The 23,440-nt window shown below is 36.3% G+C and overlaps 1 protein-coding gene across 2 annotated transcripts in view; it reads left to right on the top strand.

The window, feature by feature from the left end:
- Positions 1-312: 312 nt before the first annotated feature.
- The window catches only part of LOC123551448 (transcription initiation factor TFIID subunit 12-like), a 124,870-nt gene continuing 101,742 nt past the window's right edge, over positions 313-23,440 (top strand). Inside the window, exon 1 of one of the 2 annotated variants that reach the window (XM_045340389.2) lies at positions 313-450. The gene's annotated coding sequence lies outside the window, so the exon portion shown is untranslated. The remainder of the gene's footprint in view (positions 451-23,440) is intronic. The other variant, XM_045340387.2, reaches the window with a different exon arrangement.

Raw genomic sequence — 23,440 nt, 5'->3', positions numbered from 1 at the left:
ACAGCGAAAATATTTTATTACCAAAAATAACAAGAAAAGCATTCATGTAAACATCAAAGAGCTCCATGTAATTAAAGACGTAGGGGTCAAACCGTCTAACATTCAACAGAGGGTAAATTCAAATTAGTTGAACCATAGCATTTTTTTGTATTTCGTGTAATTTAATGTTTTAACTGCTACAATCTCAATTTCGTTTATCTCTGTCCCTTCATGTACAATTTTTTTAACCAGGTTTCGACGCTTCGTGTCGATTAAATCCTTCTTGTCTTGTTTTAGTGAGACGCATGTTTCTATGCTTCCGGGAAATCTACCCTTACCTTTTCTTTTATAGAACAGCCTCCGGAATGTTCGGAGTAGTCAAAGGAATATGTTATCCGAGTTACACGGCAATGCATTTCTGACGCGTGCACCGTGTAGGACCGTGTAGGACCGTGCATCGAAACAAAATCAGTTTGTATTTTTGGATAATTCTTCAAATTTACCTGCGAATTTTACACATTTCTAACATAAAACTTACAGATTTTGCATGTAGAAGCAGATTTATTTTGGTTACTCCTGACTCCTGTAACGGGCACCGCCTCCCTAAGCCAGGATTTAGGGGACAAATTCAGTTAGTGAAAGAATACCAGTACGGGGTTCGAAATTCGAATCCGAGTTCCGACTCGGAAACTACAGTTGATTAGTCAGTTCCGGATCAGGGGGGTTCCGGATCACAGCACTGTTTACACTTACATGATGAAGATAATCATTTAATTCTTAGCATGAATATTTGCTTGAATAAGGGAAATAACATACCAAAATATAAGTTTTGCAGATCGCTTGATAGACAAGCTTACTCAGTACTCAGTTACTGTCGCTGAGTGGCTGCTTTTTAATTTCTGACTTTTGCAGCCTCCGCGACAAGTCAAAGTATGTCAAAAACCTGGGATCTGCTGCGAGCAAAATTTGCTTGCAGCTCAAATACATGAATGGAAATTATTAAACACCTTGAAATATATAGCATGTCCACGAAGAAAGAACCTTTTTCTCGCGATCTGCACTGATGATATTCTTGAAATACACAGCATACCCTTATTCCAGCCATAAATCCACAGCTATCCCACAGTACTGACCTTGTTTTTCAGCCATGATATTTTATGATCAATGCGTTGTTTTGATCCTTATCTACCAATCAGAAGACGCGCACTTTACAACATTTACATTTCAATTATTGGAGAATCTGGGGAAACCTGTACGCTGAATTCTCATTTTTTACGTAATTGTGAACCTAAAAGAAATGAACGCGAAATATGATGTTAACCGGTTGTTTATTATTTAAAGCGTAAGAACAATATACAGAAAAATATATATACATAAAACAGCCTAGAAAATATACAAAGTCAGTGCCCGACAAATCTATAATCTTACTGGTAGCCCATTGGGCTACCAGAATTTTTTTCTAGTAGCCCAGCATTTTTTTGTAGTTGCCGAAAAATTTAAACCCTGAAAGTATAAACTTGCTCTATCCGAACCCGACTTACTGAGATGTGAGAATCAAAGGGGTCTGAAACAATGTTTGGTTAAAAATTTAAAAACATCAGAATAAACCTCTATGTTTGTTTCCAGTTCTGCAGACACATTCCATTCATATTAGTCTAGGTTTTTTGGAAAAGAGCCCCTGGTCAAATTTGGAATTTTTTCACATGGTGAATTGTCAAAATTAATCATAATGGTTTAAAACGTTATTTTCAAGTTTTATGGTAAGCATTCAGATGCATTAAAAAATCTTAAGTATCTCCAAGTGAAATTTAGAGAAATTTTTTTCCAAGTTGCTTGTTCTAGACAGACCTTGCAAAAAATAACTACTACTTTGTCATGTTCAAACTTTTGTTTACACTCGGTAAGTTTCCACGCCAATAACTGCATTTTCCAAACAGTAGAGTGTATGTGCATTCGAGGGGAAAAATCAGGTCGCGAAAATGTGTGACATTTGATTTTAATTGGGTAAAAACTATCTGTCAATGCGTTTTCGTTGCTTTATTCAATAAATGGTCATGTATTTATGTGTTTTGAGATGTTTTTACATACAAAACATACAATTTTCTGGCAGAATCATGTATTTAATTTTTGCCGAGGTGCAGACAGTCATGTCGCTAAAAATAGAAACAAGTTGGTTTTTCCAGTATTTTTTTGGATTTCATTAGAAAACAACACAATCAAAATTGGATATAAGTTTGGATTTTTCTCTTTGGATTGGGAATTGTTTGCTTCAAATTGGAGAAAATGGATACAGAATTTTTATTGGGCCGAAATTCGGCCCCGTGAGACAGGTGGGAAAAGCCCTGGCTTTACATAGTTGATACGCGTAGGCAGAGACTGTTTCTGCAGCTAGATAATGGGCGGGATGAAACATACATGTGATAAGTTCAGAATCCCAAAACTGGAGGTTTGCCATTTTTCAGCTGGAGTTGGGGTCTCAAAACTGGAGGTTTTTTATCGACATAAATTAAGTGCGCGGACACATAACTTAGAGGCAAAATCCAACATTTTTGGCCACACAATAATGTATATAAGTCTACACCAGAAGAAACAATCCTCATAACTCTTGATTTGAATTTTGACAGTTATGCCACTTTTTAACTTCATTTGTTTTTGGTAAAGTTTTATATAATGTCTAATATCTCTGTTACATTCAAAGCTATTGACTATTATGCCCCTTTTACTGGCAAAGCTAATTGCCCCTTTTACTGGCAAAGCTTTAATTCAGAGTCAATCACTGAGAAAAGTCGAGCATGCTATCTTACAGAAGCTCCCTCTTGTTCTAAATTTAAACTTTCTTAACAGATTAAATTTGTAGAAACAAAGTCTCAATTTAGGTCTGAAATAAAGGTGAACATGCATTAACATTATTCTACTCGAGGACTAAAGAAAAACGAAGCCCTAAATTGGTCTGAACACAACTCATAAATTAAGTAAATTCCTTACCCCACCCACTTTTGTATAAAAATACTGACGATTTTGACATGAAAAATAGAAAACAGAAATGCATCAACATGTATTTACCCTTACCAAGATAATGCAGATTGATGTTATCATATAAATGAGTGTGTGTTTTCATCCAATTTTCAATGAGATAAGTCCGATTTAGTAGCAAATTAATTTGGTAAACATTGGAAGAAAATGGCGTAACTCCATAAGGGGAAATAACACTCCTGTTCTAAAAATAGTAATGGGTTGGTTTTTCCAACAATTATTTATGTGATTTTATTACAGAGCAAAATTTGTCTTTGAATAATCAAAATTCATTTCAGTTGGGTATTATTTCTTATGACTGAGAGTTTTTTGCTTCAAACTGGTAAAAAATGGAGCTTAATTGGCATTGAGAATGGGCAGATATTTGGCCCAGTGAGACAGGTGGAAAAGGCCCTGCTTGTCTAATCCCTTATCAAAACAAGCAATTAATAATTCACCTGTGAAAAACAACTCTTTCTTCCAGCTACATGTGTGTCAAATATAATAATCCCCAACGATAACAAGGTTCCCGCCGAAACGCAAGGACGATTCTATTTCATGATAACCGATGAAATACCAACCCATAATGCATACACATTACCTTCTAAGTAAATATTAGTATTTGTTTCATCTTAAATATACTACGATTACATGGAAACATAGCTCAGTCGGGTAAAACGCAGATAACAATTGAACATAAGCAAATCATTTTGTGTGTTCGAATCTTCGTGAGTTTTTTTTTTCAATTTTTGTCTTTTTGTGTTTTTTTTTTCTTTTCGTTTTCATTTTTACTTCCGTATTTTTGTTTCTTTCTTTGATGGTTTGTATTAATAAACTTTGATAATGTGACAAATGACCTCAATACAATCGACACTGTTAATTTTCCAAAACAAGTAACTAATAATTGCTTTGCAATATAGCTCCAAGATAATTTCATGATGGTTTATCTTTGAACACCTCTGGACTTACTGGACTCAACTGCCACATTATCAAAGTTTATTAGTATCTGTATGTATGCCTTTATATAACACAACAGTATGTTTATTATTTGCATGGCTTAAATGCATGCATTTAGTCAACATCATCTTTAATATAATGCTAAACTTTTCTGATCTGCCATATCGGCTTAAGATACTTCTCTGTTGTGTTGACACATAGTTTATGAAGCAATCTACATGTTTATAGAAATAAAAATTTAATGTCGATGCTGAGTTTCGAACCCACACGGCAAAAGATCTGTTTAACATGGACTGTATGCTTTACCACTGAGCTAATTTCCAATTGGTACAGAATCTAGAAATATTTAGATTGTAACATGTTAGAAAAATGTTGAATTCCCTATGTTCCATTTTAATCTATTTATAGTCATGTTTGTAAATATCAAGTTATCGTTGGGGCATAGTACACAACAGTCGGTGACACTTTGATTTACTGTGTAAACATGTTTGGCACTCCTCGGTAATTATCATTTACCCAGTCATAATATTGATTTTTTTTTTTTTTTTGAAAAGCGGGAGAAATATGGTTTTGGTCGGGAGACGGGAGGCAAGGTGAAAAAATCGGGATTTTGACCCTCCCGCGCGGGAGATCACATGTATGGATTAAACCAGTTTGAACCGGTTACGACCGTATAATCATTACACATGGTCAGTTGTTGTTTATTGCAAGCTATAATCGAGGAAACGACCAGATGTTGATTTTGTAAAATATACAATGACCGGGCTACTAAAGATTTAAATTTATGGTTGCCCGGCGGGCTTACGTCGGGACTTTTTTAGTAGCCCGACGAAAATTTCTGGTAGCCCGCGGGCTCCGGGCAATGGATTTGTCGGACACTGAAAGTAACTTTGTCTAGGAATGCAAACTTCACGGTGTGTAGTTAAAGTTACTGTACGTATTTTTTTTTCAGAACGGCCCTCCTCAAACAATTTACAGATCCCGCGCTTGTTTTCATGTCACTGTCAGTAAAAGAATCTACTAAGCTTCTTGGGTAGGCAAATATTAAGACCAGTCAAGTATGGACGATATGGGCGTATTTATTGAAAGGCTCAAAACCGGAGCTTACCCCCGGTCGTCCTGGAAGAAGTACTGGTTTCACTGAGAAGCGATACACGTTAACCGTATTACCTTTAATTTTTTACTAGGTAGTTTTAATTATTTTTAGAGAAAATTCATAAATACTTTCATAAATAATTCTACAGAAGAATATATTATATAAAAAAAACGTTCGCGCAAATATTTATACAGTGAAATTCGGCAAGCACCGGGAATTCATTACCGATTTCTTTGATAAGTTGCAAGTGTTAACAATGTATGTCTTAATCACTTGATTTTATATTGTTGACCGCGTATGTAGATGGTGACATGTGTTACCAAGTACTAATTAAACTAACGGGCTTAACAACAAGCTTTTCTGTTGTACATGGACAGTAATTATATATATTTATTAATTAATTAAATTTTTTTAATAACAAAATCAAAAAACTATGCGTGGTTATATTTCTATATAAATATATGACTTACTATATATATTTCGCTAATATGCGTAATTTGTAATCGATAGATATATTAAGGAAAAACTTGCGACATTCGTATTTCGCCAACATGCGTTTTTGAAGTCGTTTTAGCTCACTGATTTTTTGAAAAAAAATGATGATTATTTCACACTGAGGGGTTGCGCGTCGGCGTCGGTTCGGCCGCGTCTGCGTCGCGTTGCCTGGTTAATTTATGTTTAGGTCACTTTTCTCTAAACATCAAAGCTATTGCTTGAACTTGGAATACTTTCACCATCAAGCTGACCCTGTATATCAGAACATAACTCCATCTTGCTTTGCAAATTTAGGCCCCTTTGTACTTAGAAAATATCAGATTCTTGTTAGTTTATGTTAGGTCACTTTCTCCAAAACTTAAAAAGCTATGCTTTGAAACTTGGAATACTGTTCACTATCTAAGCAGACCTGTACATCAAGAAACATAACTCCATCTTGCTTTTGCAAGATTTATTGCCCCTTGGACTTAGAAATCAGTTTCTTGTTAAGTTTATGTTGGGTCACTTTTACCTAAACTTCAAAGCTATTGCTTAAAACTCAACACTTATTCCCCATCAAATTGACCCTGTACAGAAGAACATAACTCCATCGCTTTTTGCAAGATTTATGGCCCTTTGGACTTAGAAAATATCAGATTTCTTGTTAATTTTATGTTTAGGTCAATTTTCTCTTAAACTATAAGCTATTGCTTGAATTGCAACACTTGTTGACCATCAAAGCTGACCCTGACACAAGCAACTTTACTCCATCTGCTTTTGCAATAATTATTGCCACCTTTTGACTTAGAAAATCATTTTCTTGGTTGAGTATTATGTTTAAGTCAAATTCTCATAAACTATCAAAGCTATTGCTTTAAACTCAACAGTTTTCACCATATAATGACACTGAACATCAGAAACATAACTCTATCCTGCATTTTTGCAAGAATGATGCCCTTTTTAGACTTAGAAAATCATGCGTAGGACAATATTCTATACACAAAAGAAATCAGATAGCGCCCAGCACCCGCAAGGGGGTGCTCTTGTTTAGCTCACCTGTCACATAGTGACAAGGTGAGCTTTTGTGATCACCCTTCGTCCGTCGTCCATGCGTCAACAATTTCTTGTCTGCACGATAGTGGTTTCATTTATGATTTTATTTTAACCAAACTTGCACACAACTTGTATCACCATAAGATCTCGTTTCCTTTCTAAATCTTGAACTGGCCAGATCCCATTATGGTTTCCAGAGTTATGGCCCCTGAAAGGGCCAAAATTAGCTATTTTGACCTTGTCTGCACAATAGCAGCTTTATTTATAATTTGATTTTTACCAAACTAGCACACAACTTTTATCACCATAAGATCTTGGTTCCTTTTTTGAACTGGCCAGATTCCATTATGGGTTCCAGAGTGATGGCCCCTGAAAGGGCCAGAATTAGCTATTTTGACCTTGTCTGCACAATAGCAGCTTCATTTATGATTTTAGCCCGCCCGCTTAGCTCAGTAGGTAAGAGCGTTGGTCTACGGATCGCGGGGTCGTGAGTTCGATCCTCGGGCGGGGCGTATGTTCTCCGTGACTATTTGATAAACGACATTGTGTCTGAAATCATTAGTCCTCCACCTCTGGTTCATGTGGGGAAGTTGGCAGTTACTTGCGGAGAACAGGTTTGTACTGGTACAGAATCCAGGAACACTGGTTAGGTTAACTGCCCGCCGTTACATGACTGAAATACTGTTGAAAAACGGCGTTAAACCCAAAACAAACAAACAAACAAAATCATTTATGATTTTATTTTAACCAAACTTGCACACAACTTGTATCACCATAAGATCTTGGTTCCTTTCTTCAACTGGCGAGATTCCATTATGGGTTCCAGAGTTATGGCCCCTGAAAGGGCCAGAATTAGTTATTTTGACCTTGTCTGCACAATAGCAGCTTCATTTAGGATTTGAATTTTATCAAACTTGCACAAAACGTGTGTCGCCATAAGATCTCGTTTACTTTTTTAAACTGGCCAGATCCCTTAATGGGTTCCAGAGTTATGGCCCCTGAAAGGGCCGAAATTAGCTATTTTGACCTTGTCTGCACAATAGCAGCTTCATTTATGATTTGATTTTAACCAAACTTGCACACAACTTGTATTACCACAAGATCTTGGTTCCTTTCTTGAACTGGCCAGATTCCGTCATGGGTTCCAGAGTTATGGCCCCTTAAAGGTCCAAAATTGGCTATTTTTGCTTTCGCAGCCATAGAGAGACTTCATTTATGGTTTTATTTGATATAAACTTCCAAAATATCTTCAAAAACAATAAATTTTGGATTCCATGACAAATCAGATCCAATCGTAGGTTCGGAGTTATTTTATATCTGATTACCTCCCGTGATTGTAATCAGAATGGATTTATATCAGTAAGTACTTATATGACCTATTTGAAATTTTGTTATTGTCATTAGTTGGGCTGAGCCAATCAGGGTAGATAACTATGGACTGATTTTATGTCAAATTACCTCCCTTTATTTCAAATTCAAATTGGTATATCTCCGTAACTAATGAAGATACTGATCTGAAATTTCATTTATGTCAACAGATTTATTTGGCAGATCCTTCTTTTGTTCACTTACAATATTTTAATTACTTCCTTTTTACGTTACTATAAATAGCTTAATTTTAGTAACTTTTTTATTATTGGACATAGGGAAAAACCGAGACTACTTTTCTGTGGTACAACGTGGATGGTACCTCTAATTTTTAGGTGTATTTTGACATATCTGTACCTTGTAAGATTTTTTTTTTTCTTTTTGGTTAAATTTCTTCCCTTTGTTGTTCCTGTCCTTTGGACTTAGATATTTTTTCTGGCGACCTTCTTGTCCTCAAGTGCAATGATAACAGGTGAGCGATATAGGGCCATCATGACCCTCTTGTTTAATTATCAATTAAAAAAAATAATTATTTTGTTGTCCGAAGAATCTAAGGGCATTTACTGTATAGTAAAACTTATTGCAAATGAGATATCAATTAATTTGCAAACAACTTCAGCTTAAAAAGACTTACTTTATTAATTTGCATCCCTATTGCAATTATTTTTAATCTATTTGATTGTGACAGCCGATTAATTACAATTATCAAATATTCAAAATGTAATAAAAATTATTTAGAACTTTCCAACGAATTTGCCGATTTGGAATCGGTCTTGTAACCGATATCAATCCATTATTTAACTGAAAAAGCATGTGACGGGTATCAAACATCTTTCAAAATAAACCCGAGTAATCAAGATGATGATCAGAAATAAACATTTATTTCTTGGAGATATTGACTCTTATGTCGCGAACACTAGTACTATTTCCATAAATCTCGTATACAGAAATAAATTTTAATAAACTTCTCTCAATTAATTTTTTTTGTGATTGAACAGGGTTATAGATCTTCCAAAAAAAGTTGTTTATATAAGAGAAGTTTAGGTAATTTGAGTTCATATTTCCCTTAGACTCGCTGATTTTCAATGTAGTATAAGAACGTTTTGTGCGAATATATTTCATTTTTCTTTTGTATTTCAATTATTTATGTTATATACATAAACACAACTTACTTAAAAATACGGGTGCATTTCGGTTATGGAAATTTCCTGGCGCTCACCGAATTTCAAACTCGCATAAGGCCATTTTGCGAGAACGTACTTTATTTTCCATTCAAAAATCAATTATTTTTATTACACATTTGTATGTGGTTAAATTCAGTCATAAACCCTGCAAATAAAACAATATTTACAGGCTGTCTAGCGTCCCTAAAATTCCTACTTTTTCCTATTTTTTTTCAATTTGGCTAAAATTCCTATTTTTTTTAAAAAAATCAAAGGAAATTCCTAAAAAGGCCCTATATTTCCACAAAAATTCCTAATTTTTTAACTTTTTTGCAATGATCAAAAAGAGAAAATGTTTTAAATGTTGTTTAAAAGTTCTTCTGATTCAGAAAAAAACAGTTTTGCACAGTTCAAAGCAGTTTACCAGTGGTAGACGTCTTTTCTGTAAATAAAGCACTATTTGTGAGTTACTTTTATGTCAATCACATAAAGGTAAGCACATTACATGGTCTTTAAAGTCCATATTTTAATTTGAAAATTCCTAAATTTAGCCCTAAAATTTCCTTAAAATTGTACCAAATTCCTAATTTTAGCCCTATTTTTTTGTACAAATTGCCCTAAAATTAGCCCTAATTTTTTGTCAGGGTATGCTAGACAGCCTGTATTTATTAAAGAAAAACAACAAAATAATATCAAATATAATGCATGGATCCTTTGACTTTTCTTTTACATTTTGTTGTTTGGATCAATTATACATTCGTGAATTTAGAAGATTTATATTAATTTCATTGTAACAGATAAAAAAAACCATACAGATAAATGAATTTACACTGCTTGCTAACGTTCAACAAATTCAAAACATGTAACAGGTGAATTACGAGAAAAGAACGGGGGACGAAATTGACTGGTTTACCGGTCGGCGATTTGACGCGGTACATACTTCACTGCAGTTGGGCGCTTGTTTACATAAGATTTCTGCTAACGTGTTTCGTTTTGAAACTATCATATTTTTTAACACTTTACTGATAGAAACAAGCAAGATTATCAGGTATTCGTCGGTATTTATTATGTATTACAAGTAGAGTGCAGAAAAATGTCAAAATTTGGTGTTAAATGCAAACTTCATAATACTCAATTTCCAATCGGTTTTTGGCACATCTTGGTCCGACGTTACAGTTGACCGTCACAATATAAAACAAACTGTATACGTCGGATTAGTTCTACTAATCGCTTGAATGTGGAGAAAATAATTTGTATTTTGTCAATCCATGTGATCCGGAACTCACGCAACAGGGACACAACACAATCAAGAGATTATTTTTAAACAAGAATTTTTTTTATCTTTCCAGCTTGCCAATATTTAATGATTTGGTTGGATGAGAGAAAACAATTATCATTTTACAGATGTCCCAGTGTGTTTTAGTTTTATTCTAAAATGATCTGAGACAGACCAAATTGATCCGTAACTGAGTTTTTAGTTATTAGCTTTTTAAACATGTATATCTTGTTTTGATTGATTGTCATTTGATGATTTTACATGAAAAAGTTTACGACTGGGGTCAGATTTCTGCAGTTTTCCAGTTAATCTGGAGGCTTATCAGTGATAAGCAGGGGTTGCTAAACTGACCAAAGTGATGACACCACTGTTACTCCTACAGTATAATTACTTTCTTTGCATTTTCAAACCAAATGTGGAAATATAAAAAGCAAAAGGATTTTCCTTTTTCCCTGTGCAAAATTGTGCTTTAAAAAATATATTTCCAAAGCTCTATTACAAATATAGCCCTTAGTGATCCGGAACTGACCAATCAACTGTAACTAAAGCTCAGGCCTTGAAATGAATCAACAGTTCCAAAGTAGATATCACATTTAATACTTCAACCTGTGTCTTATCCCACTAATTTACAAATTAACAAATGTACATGAATCCTACATATTAGTAAGTGAGGGAATTCGACGCTTGTGCAGCAAGAAAAAGAACCCTCCTGAACAGTCATCTTTTACACATTTTATGCAAATTTTACTACATAAAAAGATCTAACAATTGTTTCATTGGTCGCAGCAACAGTATCTAGGCAACTCATTACAAAACAAAACTTCATAACTTTCCGTAAGTTCAATTGACCAACCATGCACAAGATGACATAAGTAAGAATAATTGGTAATTAGCAGTGTGCTTTCCTAACAAATGCTTCGTATCAGCAGATGACAATTACCACATGTCAAGAGGGTTTCCACTGGCCCTAGATTTTTTTTTTGTCACAAAATATCGAAGTCAGTGACGCATTTGGGAGGAGAGGGGGTCTTGAGTCTGCTCCCTAGAAAACCCAGTACTGGTGTCATATGAGAAGTCATTGCCATGACCCCAGTAGGGCTCCAACCCATGACCCCTGGATTGAGCGGCTGTCTAGGAAATAGGATCAGATAATTAGCTCACCTTTTGTGATCGCCCTTCGTCCGTCCATCGTCCGTCCGTCCACAATGTCCTTGTGAACACGATAGAGACCACATTTTGTATTTGATTTTAATCAAACTTGCGCTCAACTTGTATGGGCATAATATCTCAGTTCCTTTTGAAAACTGGCCAGATCCCATCATGGGTTCCAGAGTTATGGCCTCTTAAAGGGCCAAAATTTGCTATTTTTGGCTTGTGAACACAATAGAGACAACATTTTGCAATCAACTTTAATCAAACTTGCACACAACTTGTATTGGCATAATATCTCAGTTCCTTTCGAAAACTGGCCAAATCCCATCATGGGTTTAAGAGTTATGGCCCCTTAAAGGGCCAAAATTTGCCATTTTTGGCTTGTGAACATGATAGAGACAACATTTTGCTGTCAACTTTAATCAAACTTGCACACAACTTATATTGACATAATATCAGACTGTTTAATTATATTTACCTGATGACCCAAAGTGATAATGGTCACCCGACTGTAACCTTGACCTACTGACTTACTTTCTTGTTTTTTGCTCACCTGAGCACAAAGTGCTCAAAGGTGAGCTTTTGTGATCACCCTGTGTCCGTCGTCCCTCCGTCCGTCCGTCGTCAACAATTTGACTGTTAACACTCTAGAGGTCACATTTTTGGACCAGTCTTAATGAAACTTGGTCAGAATGTTACCCTCAATAAAATCTTAGATGAGTTTGATATTGGGTCATCTGGGGTCAAAAACTAGGTCACCGGGTCAAATCAAAGGAAAAGCTTGTTAATACTCTAGAGGTTACAATTTTGGCCCAATCTTAATGAATCTTGGTCAGAATGTTACCCTCAATAAAGTCTTGCACGAGTTTGATATTGGGTCATCTTTGGTCAAAAACTAGGTCACCAGGTCAAATCAAAGGAAAAGCTTGTTAACACTCTAGAGGTCACATTTTTGGCCCAATCTTAATGAAACTTGGTCAGAATGTTACCCTTAATAAAATCTTGGACGAGTTCGATATCGGGTCATCTGGGGTCAAAAACTAGGTTACCAGATCAAATCGAAGGAAAAGCTTATTAACACTCTAGAGGTCACAATTTTGGCCCAATCTTAATGAAACTTGGTCAGAATGTTACCCTCAATAAAGTCTTGGACGAGTTCAATATTGGGTCATCCAGGATAAAAAACTAGGTCACGAGGTCAAATCAAAGGAAAAGCTTGTTAAAACTTGGTCAGAGTGTTATCCTTAATAAAGTCTTGGATGAATTCAATATTGGGTCATCTGGGGTCAAAAACTAGATCACCAGGTCAAATCAAAGGAAAAGCCTGTTAACACACTAGAGGCCACATTTATGACTGTATCTTCATGAAACTTGGTCAGAATGTTAATATTGATGATCTTAAGGTCCAGTTTGAATCTGGGTCATGTAGGATCAAAAACTAGGTCACCCGGTCAAATCAAAGGAAAAGCTAGTTTACACTGTAGAGGCCACATTTATGACCATATCTTAATTAAACTTGGTCAAAATGTTAATCTTGATGATCTATAGGTCAGTTTGAAATCTGGGTCAGGTTGGGTCAAAAACTAGGTCACTAGGTCAAATTGAAGGAAAAGCGTGTTAACACTCTAGAGGCCACATTTAAGACTGTATCTTCATGAAACTTAGTCAGAATGTTAAACTTGATGATCTTTAGGACAAGTTCGAATCTGGGTCATTTTGGGTCAAAAACTATGTCACCGGGTCAAATCAAAGGAAAAGCTAGTTAACACTTTAGAGGCCACATTTATGACCATATCTTAATGAAACTTGGTCAGAATGTTAATCTTGATGATCTTTAGGTCAGTTTTAAATCTGGGTCAGGTCGGGTCAAAAACTGGGTCACTAGGTCAAATCAAAGGAAAAGCTTGTTAACACACTAGAGGCCACATTTATGACTGTATCTTCATGAAACTTAGTAAGAATGTTAAACTTGATGATCTTAAGGTCACCGGGTCAAAAACTAGGTCATGGGGTCAAATCAAAGGAATAGCTAGTTAACACTTTAGAGGCCACATTTATGACCATATCTTAATGAAACTTGGTCAGAATGTTAATCTTGATGATCTTTAGGTCAATAGGTCATGGCCCTCTTGTTTAAGATACAACCTTGAAATTTGGATGACATGTACAGTTTTGCACACTGATCTTAAAACTGACTTTCAGTGACCATGAATATTACCCACTGATTAACTTACTTGATTTTTATGCCCCCACTTTGGGGAGGGCATATAGATTTGCTCTTGTCCGTCTGTCCGCCCTTCCTTCCGAGAATGTTGTGTCGCGTCTAGCTCCAAAAGTATTTGACGTAGAGTCACAAAACTTTACAGGAATGTTGGTCAGCATGTGTAGTTATGCACCTGGGGTTTCGCGTCCGGATTCATTCAATTGTGTAGGAGTTATGGCCCCTGACTTTGTAAAAATTGGTCATTTTAGTGTTGTGTCGCGCCTAGCTCCAAAAGTATTTGGCGTAGAGTCACAAAACTTTACAGGAATGTTGGTCAGCATGTGTAGTTGTGCACCTGGGGTTTCGCATCTGGATTCATTCAGTTGTGTAGGAGTTATGGCCCCTGACTTAGATAAAAATTGGTAATTTTAATGTTGTGTCGCACGTAGCTCCAAAAGTATTTGACGTAGAGTCACCAAAGTTTACAGGAATGTTGGTCAGCATGTGCAGGTGACCTTTGTCATGTAGTGGGGGCATCTGTGTCCCATGGACACATTTCTAGTTAAGATTCAGCCTTGAAATTTGGATGGCATGTACAGTTTTGCACACTAATCTTAAAACTGACGTTCAGTGACCATGAATATGACCTACTGACCTACTTTTTTGTTTTTGAAGCTTTAGCAAAGAAATTTGTTCAAGCAAGCAACTTTACTCAGGTGAGCGATATAGGGCCATCATGGCCCTCTTGTTAATATTATTGCAGACTTGATTTTTGAGTCGGCTAAACGCTGAAAGGGTTTGACGAGTCCTTGCTGTCGTCCGATTTCTCATTCTCATTAAACGGCCTCACAACAGAGTGAATTGATGTAGTTCCATTAGATTGTCTCTAATTTCAAAGAGTTCATTGATTGGATGAAGTGCAGTTATGTCAATCCCATTAGATATGACCAATATACGATGTACTCTGTCAAATTTATGAAGTGTAATAATAAAGCCATGTATTTTCTTCCGCAACTCATTAAGCATAAAAACGAAAAAGGATTCTGCGGGATTTGGTCATACATTTGCGCATATGATTATGGTGACTAATTTTTTGCCCTTTTGTCACATAATAGCAAATATAATGTTCACAAATTCAAATAAAACTGCATAGTATTGACTTATTAGCCAAATTATCTATTTGTTACCCTGCCCGTTTCAAAAAATAATCTTTAAAATCATTGCGCAAATAACAAATTTATTGTGCTGTACATTTCATAAATTGCGCAGACTTACCAAGCTGGTGTAACATCCAGCGAAAGACAAAATATAGTTCCAGAACATACTGCTAGTATTTTATTAAAACAGGTACCTCTGAAAGCATTAGAATGTCTCTTATCAAAAAGTTTACCACATCGTTGAAATCAAATTATGACAGCTTCATTTTAAATGACCCGAATAAGATATGTGGAGTACTTTAATTCTTCCGCAAGATTTCACGGATGAATCCTAATTAAATTCTGGGCACTTGTCGGCGAACACACGTGACCTGTTCATAACAACGTATTGTCCGTAGTTTCTCTACGACTTTGCGTTTGAAAATACTGACTTCGGTTTACCAAAAAATACTACAAAGATCGGCCAGATCAAAATGATGCAAAATCGCGAGGGGGCGAAAATGGAAACGTCTACATATAACTTCGTTCTAAATCATAACCTTTCTAGAATTTTGACTGGTTCGGATAATTTGCTTACATTCAGGTCGCAAAAAAAAGGATACCGACACCCATTCTGGGTCAACGCTTAAAGCAAAAACAAAGTTCCTGGTTCAATCTTTCATGAAATTCTGAATTTCCTTGGATTAATTAATGTGCTGTAAGTAATAATCATGCATTCTGTACACAACTGTTGGCTCCACTCATCAGTTCAATGTTTTCAGTTCAATATAGAAAACTTGATGATTTTTTTCATGAAAAGGGCTATTTAGCTCATAAAAATGAGCGAATAAAAGTCTCCCTTATTTTTACCCAAATCTCCCTTAAAAAAAAGCCCTGTTGAGGCAAATCTCCCTTATTGACCGTCTGAAAATATGGCATGTATGATAGTTGTCATTCTTCTGTGACAACCGTATGGTGGGGGTATAAGTCACTCCTGTGACAGTTCTAGTTGTAACAGAAATGATTCTAAAATTTATTTTTATAACACACATACATAGAATCTATATCAGACTTGTATTCTAGAGTCCTGAGGCATGACCTGAAAGTAAAAATATGAAGTGACAATCATATTCATACTTTGGATATTGTAATACTAAAAAGAATCTAGGTAATATTTAGAAATTGAGACATAATTTTCAGTTAGAAAATGCACCTCCAAAGGGTCTACATTTTCAAAATTTTATTGTGGTGATACCCCAAACCCTACTTGCAGGAGGGGGTATCCTTCCACACCCTCCCTGCATATTGCCACTTTACAGTTTGATGCATTTGCCCTTTTACCAGCTGCCACAATGCCCATTTCAAAATCTGACGGCAATTCAAAGCAGGAAGAAACAGCGCTGCAGACACCCACCCTGCTACCAACCACGTAAAAAAGGCTCAAACATTTTTCAGCCTAATCTGGGCCTGTCTGTATACAGACTTGGGGACTACTGACATGGTTTTGAACGGGTTAACAGGTCTGAAATAGAATAAATGATGGTTTTAACTAAAAAAGAACTGCATTTGTTATTATCGGTTATCTTTTCTGAAATTGGTAGCTAGTCCAAGTAACTTCCCTTTGTTTCGAATGCGCAGTTCTTCTGTCAGGGTAAACATTCATGACACTATACACTCGAAACCCATTATAATGCTACTCGATATATACCGCGGTATTTGTTATAATGCGGTGTGGTCTTTGCTCTCGAATTTTCGGAGGTAAAAAAGAACAAGTCCGTGGATGTTATTTAATTTGATCATAACTAGTGTTGAAAAACGTAGATTCGGGTGAGGGGGTTTATACACCATTGATAAAATACCTTTAATTCCAATTTTCATGTTAGTTTATTATGAGATTTTGTCTAGTGATGGAAATAAGTCATCAAAGGTATAATTTCTCCTCATTCCTCTGGTCTAAAGTCACTTATAATTATAACTGTAAATATTTCATTCTTGTTTCTATGATCTGTCATTTTCAAAGTCCGAGCCAAAAGTAAAGAATTTTCCTCCCAAGTTCTGACCTAGGCTTATATACAAAAGCAGGTACCCTCCCATATTTGGAGTGTATCATAGTGATGAAAGACAAAGATTACCCCTATATTTATGAGGAACCGTTGACTGATGGTACATCCCAAATATGGAGCACCTCTAACTCTAACAGATCAGACATGTTTACGATGGTACATGATGACAACATACCCTGATAAAATGATACACACTCCAGTCCCAAGCAGTTTTATGAGGGTAACGGTGAATGACATCTCTAGTAGCAGAGGTCAAAGTTTCACATCAGTAAATCAATTAATAAATCAACTTTAATAAGACTAGCTGCTAAATTTACAACACTCCCCCACCCTTAGCTTCTTAATTGTCCCCAATTAAGTTTTAACATTAAAATATAAGTGACTACTGAGCCAGACTCTTACTCTCAAATACTATGTGTAGATACATAAGAATATGAATACCTAAACTATTATATCACTGAAATTGCTCCTCAATATAAATGATTAAGTGTCATGTATAGTAGCAAACATGCTATATACTCTATGTTTTAATAAAACTCATGATTATAGTTCGGAAGAACTATGTGACTAAATACTTCTCGAAGTAGTATACATGTAAAAATGACTATATATACTAATGTATGTATGAAACATTAAAAGTGTAAAAAAATCGCCAACTGTCCTAGTAAAACACATGTAAAATAAAATCCAGTGTTGAATTCGGTTCATCTAATAAGGTGAATATATATTTGTAAGTACATTCACACAATGTTTATTTCACTCACACTAAGTCCTGGTGCCTTTATTTATTTAATATTAACACAGTATGATGATAGAAATAGGCACAATTTTGATTAATTTCATTGATATGGTAGTCGTCTTTACCATTTACTAATGTAAGTCCTGGTGCCTTTAATTTATTTAAATTAATTAAAAAAAAAAGGGAATGGCACAATGTTTGATTTTATATGGCTGTGTAGTCGTCTCTACCACAAGTTTTAAGTCCTGTGTGCCAAGACATCTAATTATACAACATATGATTTTAATAAATGGCACAATTTCATATCTGAAAATGAAACCCACAAATAAATCCATTTCGATACACCAAGGCTGAATGGGATTATTATTACCAATGCAGCCACTAATTAAATCCATATAAAGAATAATAAATCCATTTGTATACACTTAGGCTGAATGGGATTATTATTACCAATGCAGCCACTAATTAAATCCATACAAAGAATGAAATTAATAATTACACACGTATAATCCAGGATGAATATTAGTTAGGCACTTAAAATCCAGAAGAATATGAACTTAATCCAAAACAATTAACACTTTTAATATTTATAACTATTGTGCACCATGTTGGTATGGTCTGTATTGGGTCCTGTTCCTAGAACTTCTCCTCACTTGTTGACTGGTACTGTCCAGGCAGGTTTGGAAGTTTGCTGGAACCCTTTCATTTTTGATTTATGGTTATTTCCTTAGACTTCACCATGTTTTGATTGCCAATGGGTCTTTTTATTTCCATGAAACGTTTTCAATCTGTCATGATGCACTATTCTTGATTTGCCATTTGGGGAAAGTCTTATCTCATACAAAAGTCTGTGATCTTCCTTGTAATAACATAAGGCCCCTTCCAAATATTAGGGTCAATTTTCTTGCTGATTCCTTTATTCTAGACTTCTCTAAGCACAAAACTAACTGTCCTTTACTAAATGTGTTTTTGAAATCCGGGTGTCATAATCACGCTTCTGTCTGACAGCATTCTTTTGCAAATTAGTTCGTGCTATCTGATGCGCCTCTGTCAACTTCTCTTGTAGTTGAATGGCATAGTCCACTGAACTTATCTTGTTCTCTAAAATGCAGCCAAGTGAAATGTCAACCGATAATAGCTTCACGTCCCATCATTAAATAATTTGGCGTGAATCCGGTCGCCTGGTGGACACATCCTCTATATGCGGAGGTGATTAAATTAAGATTTTCATCCCATTTGTTTGATTGGATTTACATAAGTAATATCATATTTTGCAAAACTTGATTGAATCTCTCTGGTCCACCATTTGCCATTGGCCTATATCCACTAGTCCTAGTTTGATTAATTTCCAAAATCCGACAGACTTCACTGACAACTTGGATTGGTAATTTGTCCCTTGATCAGAATGTATGTCCAAACACATACCATATCTGGACAAAAATCATATACAATCTTATGAGCAACGGTACTTGCTAGCTGATCTCTGTTGCGTAACACTCAGCCCACTTGGTAAATCCATCAATGACCACGATAATATACCGATTTCCGGATTCTGTCTCATTAAGTGGCCCCATTATGTCCCGTTTGTATACGATCCATAGGATGGCCAACTGTGTACCTCCTGTTAGTGGTGCCCTCGGTATGTTTTTTCGGCCTTTTTCGGAATGCACACTTTTCACAACTTTTGATGTGCAACTGGACGTATTCCTTCATTTTAATACCAGTGATATTTGAGATGTAATTTTGAATATGTCTTTGAATTCCTAAATGTGCTCCAGTAATTGAATCATGACAAGATATCAAAGTTCCTTATATAGTACTCTAGGCACTATCAACAAAAGCCGATGGTCCTTTGCACTGACAATGTACTTTTTAAATAACACTCCATCACTCAGAGTTAACAGGTCATAATTTAGCCAATAATTCTGCACACTTGGTGAATTCCCTCTACCTTATCTCTCAGGGTCGTCTGTTTTCTTCAAGCCACTGTATCACAATTCCTAAATCTGGTCAGCTCTCTGTAATTTGGCCATTTTGACAGGTTGAACATTAACTGTTTAAACTGTTTGAGACAACCTAAGTTAGATGTTTGCGCTGCATCCTCGGATAATGCAACATGTTCATCCAGTATAGCATTTACGTCCTTGTTCAACACCTCCTCGTTATTGTCACCATAGTTGAAGCTATTTCCACTTTTGTACACCATTTAAATCCAGACTATTATGGAATCGAAGTCGTTGAACGCGATTTCGGAAGTATCTTCCAGTCTGTTTTAATCCATGGAAAAGTGTATTGAACAACCTATCAACTTCATGATTTGCAGCTGCATGAGCACAAAAATACTGCTCCAAAATCCACTATTTTGAGCCTTCACCTCGTAATATGACTGGCCTACTCTGATTCCCAAATTAAAGTTTTTATCGAATAATGGAACAACGTCATTGAATTGTGCAAAATCTGACCAGGAATCGTGTTTCTTCAAACAAGTCTGACACCCTTACATGGTAAACTTTCAAGTATTGTATTCCCATCATAGCACTGACACTCCTCTGGTTCACATGGAATTCTGGACAGGCTATCAGCATTGATATGCTTTTTCCCACTACGATGTTCGATTTTAAAGTTATACTGTGACAAAACCTCTAGCCAGCGCGCCATTTGATCAGTAGGTGACTTAAAAACGACATTAACCACCTTAAACTTGAACAGTCAGTCCTTAATAAAAATTCTCTACCCAACAGAAGTGTCTAAACTGGGTTATAAATGTCACTACGCCCAACAGTTCTCTTCTTGTGGCACAATAACGTCGTTGTGTTTTGTCAAATGATTTACTCGCAAACATAATTGGTTTTTCAACATATCCTGAACTGTATCTGACCATTGCATTTGCGACAAGCAACCCCCGCACGAGAAATTGCTACTATCAGTATCCACTATGATAAGCCTTCCTCTTTTGGATATGCTAACACTTCTTCGCCTGTCAATGCAGTTTTTAAGTCCATAAAGCACTATCCTGTTCTGGTCCCCAGATAAACGCTCGACCGGCCTCTGTTAAGCGATTAAGTGGTGACGCCCTAGCACTAAATCCCTTGATAAAACGTCTGTAATAACTACAAAAACCTAAAAACTTCTGAGTTCGGTTAAATTCCGCGGCACAGGCCATTCTTTCACAGCTTTAACTTTCTCTTCTGAAGGACGTATTCCAGAACTGTCAATTGTGTGACCTAATATATTTATGCGCTTTTGGAGTAGATTGCACTTGCTTGGTTTTAATTTCAAGTTATTTTCCTCCAATCTGTTAAATTTCATCTACCCTAAACAATGCCTGATCAAACGTTTCGGCAAAAGTACAAATATCATCCATGTAAATAATCATTGTCCGCCATTGTAAGTTCTTAAACACTAATTCCATACACCGCTGAAATGTATGTGGAGCCCCTGTAGGCCCTGTGGCATAGTAACGTATTGATACAGACCGCCCCTGCTGGTGCCAAATGCAGTCTTTTCACGATCTCTCTCATCCATTCTATCTGTAAATCCTGACAAAAGATCTAATGAACTGTAATAATTATTTCCTCCCAAACTTTCTAAACAACTGTCAATTCTCGGCAATGGATGGCACATTTTTTACTTAGATCATTTAAAAACCCCTATAATCCACAAACGACACGCACTCCTGCCTGCGGGTCCTTTTCCTTACAAAGCATAAAGGTGCAGACATGGGCTCTTACTTTCTTCAATTATTCCCATTTCAAGTTGTTGTTGAATAATTTTTTCTTCTTGGCCTTCCGAACGCTTTTGGCACCCGTCTAGGTGGTATTTTTACAGGTCGAACATTTTCTGCCACCTCAATTGTATGTCGCACTAATGAAGTACGCCCTAAATCTGTGGAGGAACTGGAAAAAGCATTTTTATGTTTCTCCAATAGACACTTCAATGCTTCTTTTTGTGACTCATTGAGATTTTCAGAGGATCTATGGTACAAGTCCTTTAACCCACTACTCCATTTAATCATGTCATATTTAATGTCATTTTCACTTGTTTTGGTATTATTGTCCAATATTTCACAGTCATTTTAAATCGACATTTTCTCTCAATAAATCCTCTTGTTTAGTTTCATGTAAATATCCCAATAATGACCCTTTTGATAATTTCACTTTCTGTTAGAGGTGTTAACTAGTCTAATGGGAATTGAATCACCCTGAATTCTCTTTGGAGCAATGATCACACTTCCCATCAAAACATTGTTAGCCGGTTGTTATTCTCTGAAGGGTAAATGATGCCCAATGATGAATTAATTGCACCGAAATTTATAGCCTCCCCAGGTATTACTGTTTCTGAATTCGCTGGAATTGTTACTCTTGACCTTGTGGTCACTCTGACTGCCCTCAAGGAACTTTTTCAACTAGAGTTCTACACATTTTCCCATTCAATTTTAATCCCTTTTTAGCACTAAGTTGGTAATCATTTTCATACAAGAAGTCTAATCCAATTAGTCCATCTTCATGATAGGTGCAATTAATACAGTGTAATTAAAGTTTGACCCGATGCACTAAATGAAAATTCACATTGTCCATCTATGGCTAATAACCCATCATCCGCAACTTCAAGACGTATTGAAGGGTCACTTTACACAACTCAGGTCGCACATCCTCTGGTATTCTATGATATAATGCAGTAGAAAAAATTGTAGTACAGGCACCAGTATCTATGACTAAGTTCGCGCGCCACAGTTTGAAAATATTTACAGGCAATATAATGGAAACACCATCCGTATTAGCACTCCTACACTTAATAGTCTTAATTCGACTTCACTGTTATTGACCAAGTCTGGGCCGTTAGGCTTGTCGAAGCTAGTTTTCCCGACTTGTTACCTTCCTGAAGGTTTGCCTTACACTCGTCCGCATAGTGACCAAACTGCTGGCATCTAAAGCACTGCAACATCTTTTCCTTGGGCGCTGATTTACTTTACGATCCGAGGCTGATCTACTACTTTTAACATTCAGCTGGTTCGCGAGATGATCAATCTTTTTGCCTATGTTGGATTTCAGATCCCTACCAAATTTCTTTGCAGTCTTGCTTCTGTTACATAAGGTTCCCTGCCCGTTCAATGTTCCTATTCTCGCCCCTCTCACGTCATCTCTGATGCTGGAATAGTTGTCGAGCAATTCTCTTGCCTGATCGATAGTTTTTGGGTCCTGCATCCCAATGAACAAAGCCGCCTGAGAATCCTGAAGTCCCTTAAGAAAGTGCCGAAGGTTTATCGTTCCCTCGTCTCGTTGTTTGCTGTGGGGTAACCTTTTATTACCAACCTCTTAACCTCTGCCAACATATTCAGCCAACGATTCTTTTTCCCTATTGTATTTCCGGTTTTCTACTCAGCCAGATAGGAGGAAGTGGAGCGCTTTTTCCTGAAATCGCAAAACGCCATAGATGATTTTATCTTCGCATAACTTGACAATTCGTCAGCTCCCAGCTGCTTGAAAGCGTATTCCGCAGCATCACCCGGAAACTGTTCTAAGGCGGAACAAACGTTCACTATTGTCCCACTTGCACACGCATCAACCATAGCTTCAAATGGGTGAATGAAACTCTCCCAGGATGATTTGCCATCAAAGATAATTTGCCTTGGTAGAGGAACCTCGTATTTATCACGGCCTCTCTGTTGATTTTGCTGCCTTGATGTATTGCTGTTTCATTCGAAGCTGTGTCCCTTTCATTGACTAAATTTCTTATCTGATTGTCTTTTCCATAGAAATGTCATTGATT

The sequence above is a fragment of the Mercenaria mercenaria genome, chromosome 4 (genome assembly GCF_021730395.1).
Source record: "Mercenaria mercenaria strain notata chromosome 4, MADL_Memer_1, whole genome shotgun sequence".
Lineage (NCBI taxonomy): Eukaryota > Metazoa > Mollusca > Bivalvia > Venerida > Veneridae > Mercenaria > Mercenaria mercenaria.
The sequence above is the reverse complement of the archived record's forward strand: the minus strand, read 5'-3'. Positions and strand labels throughout refer to the sequence as shown.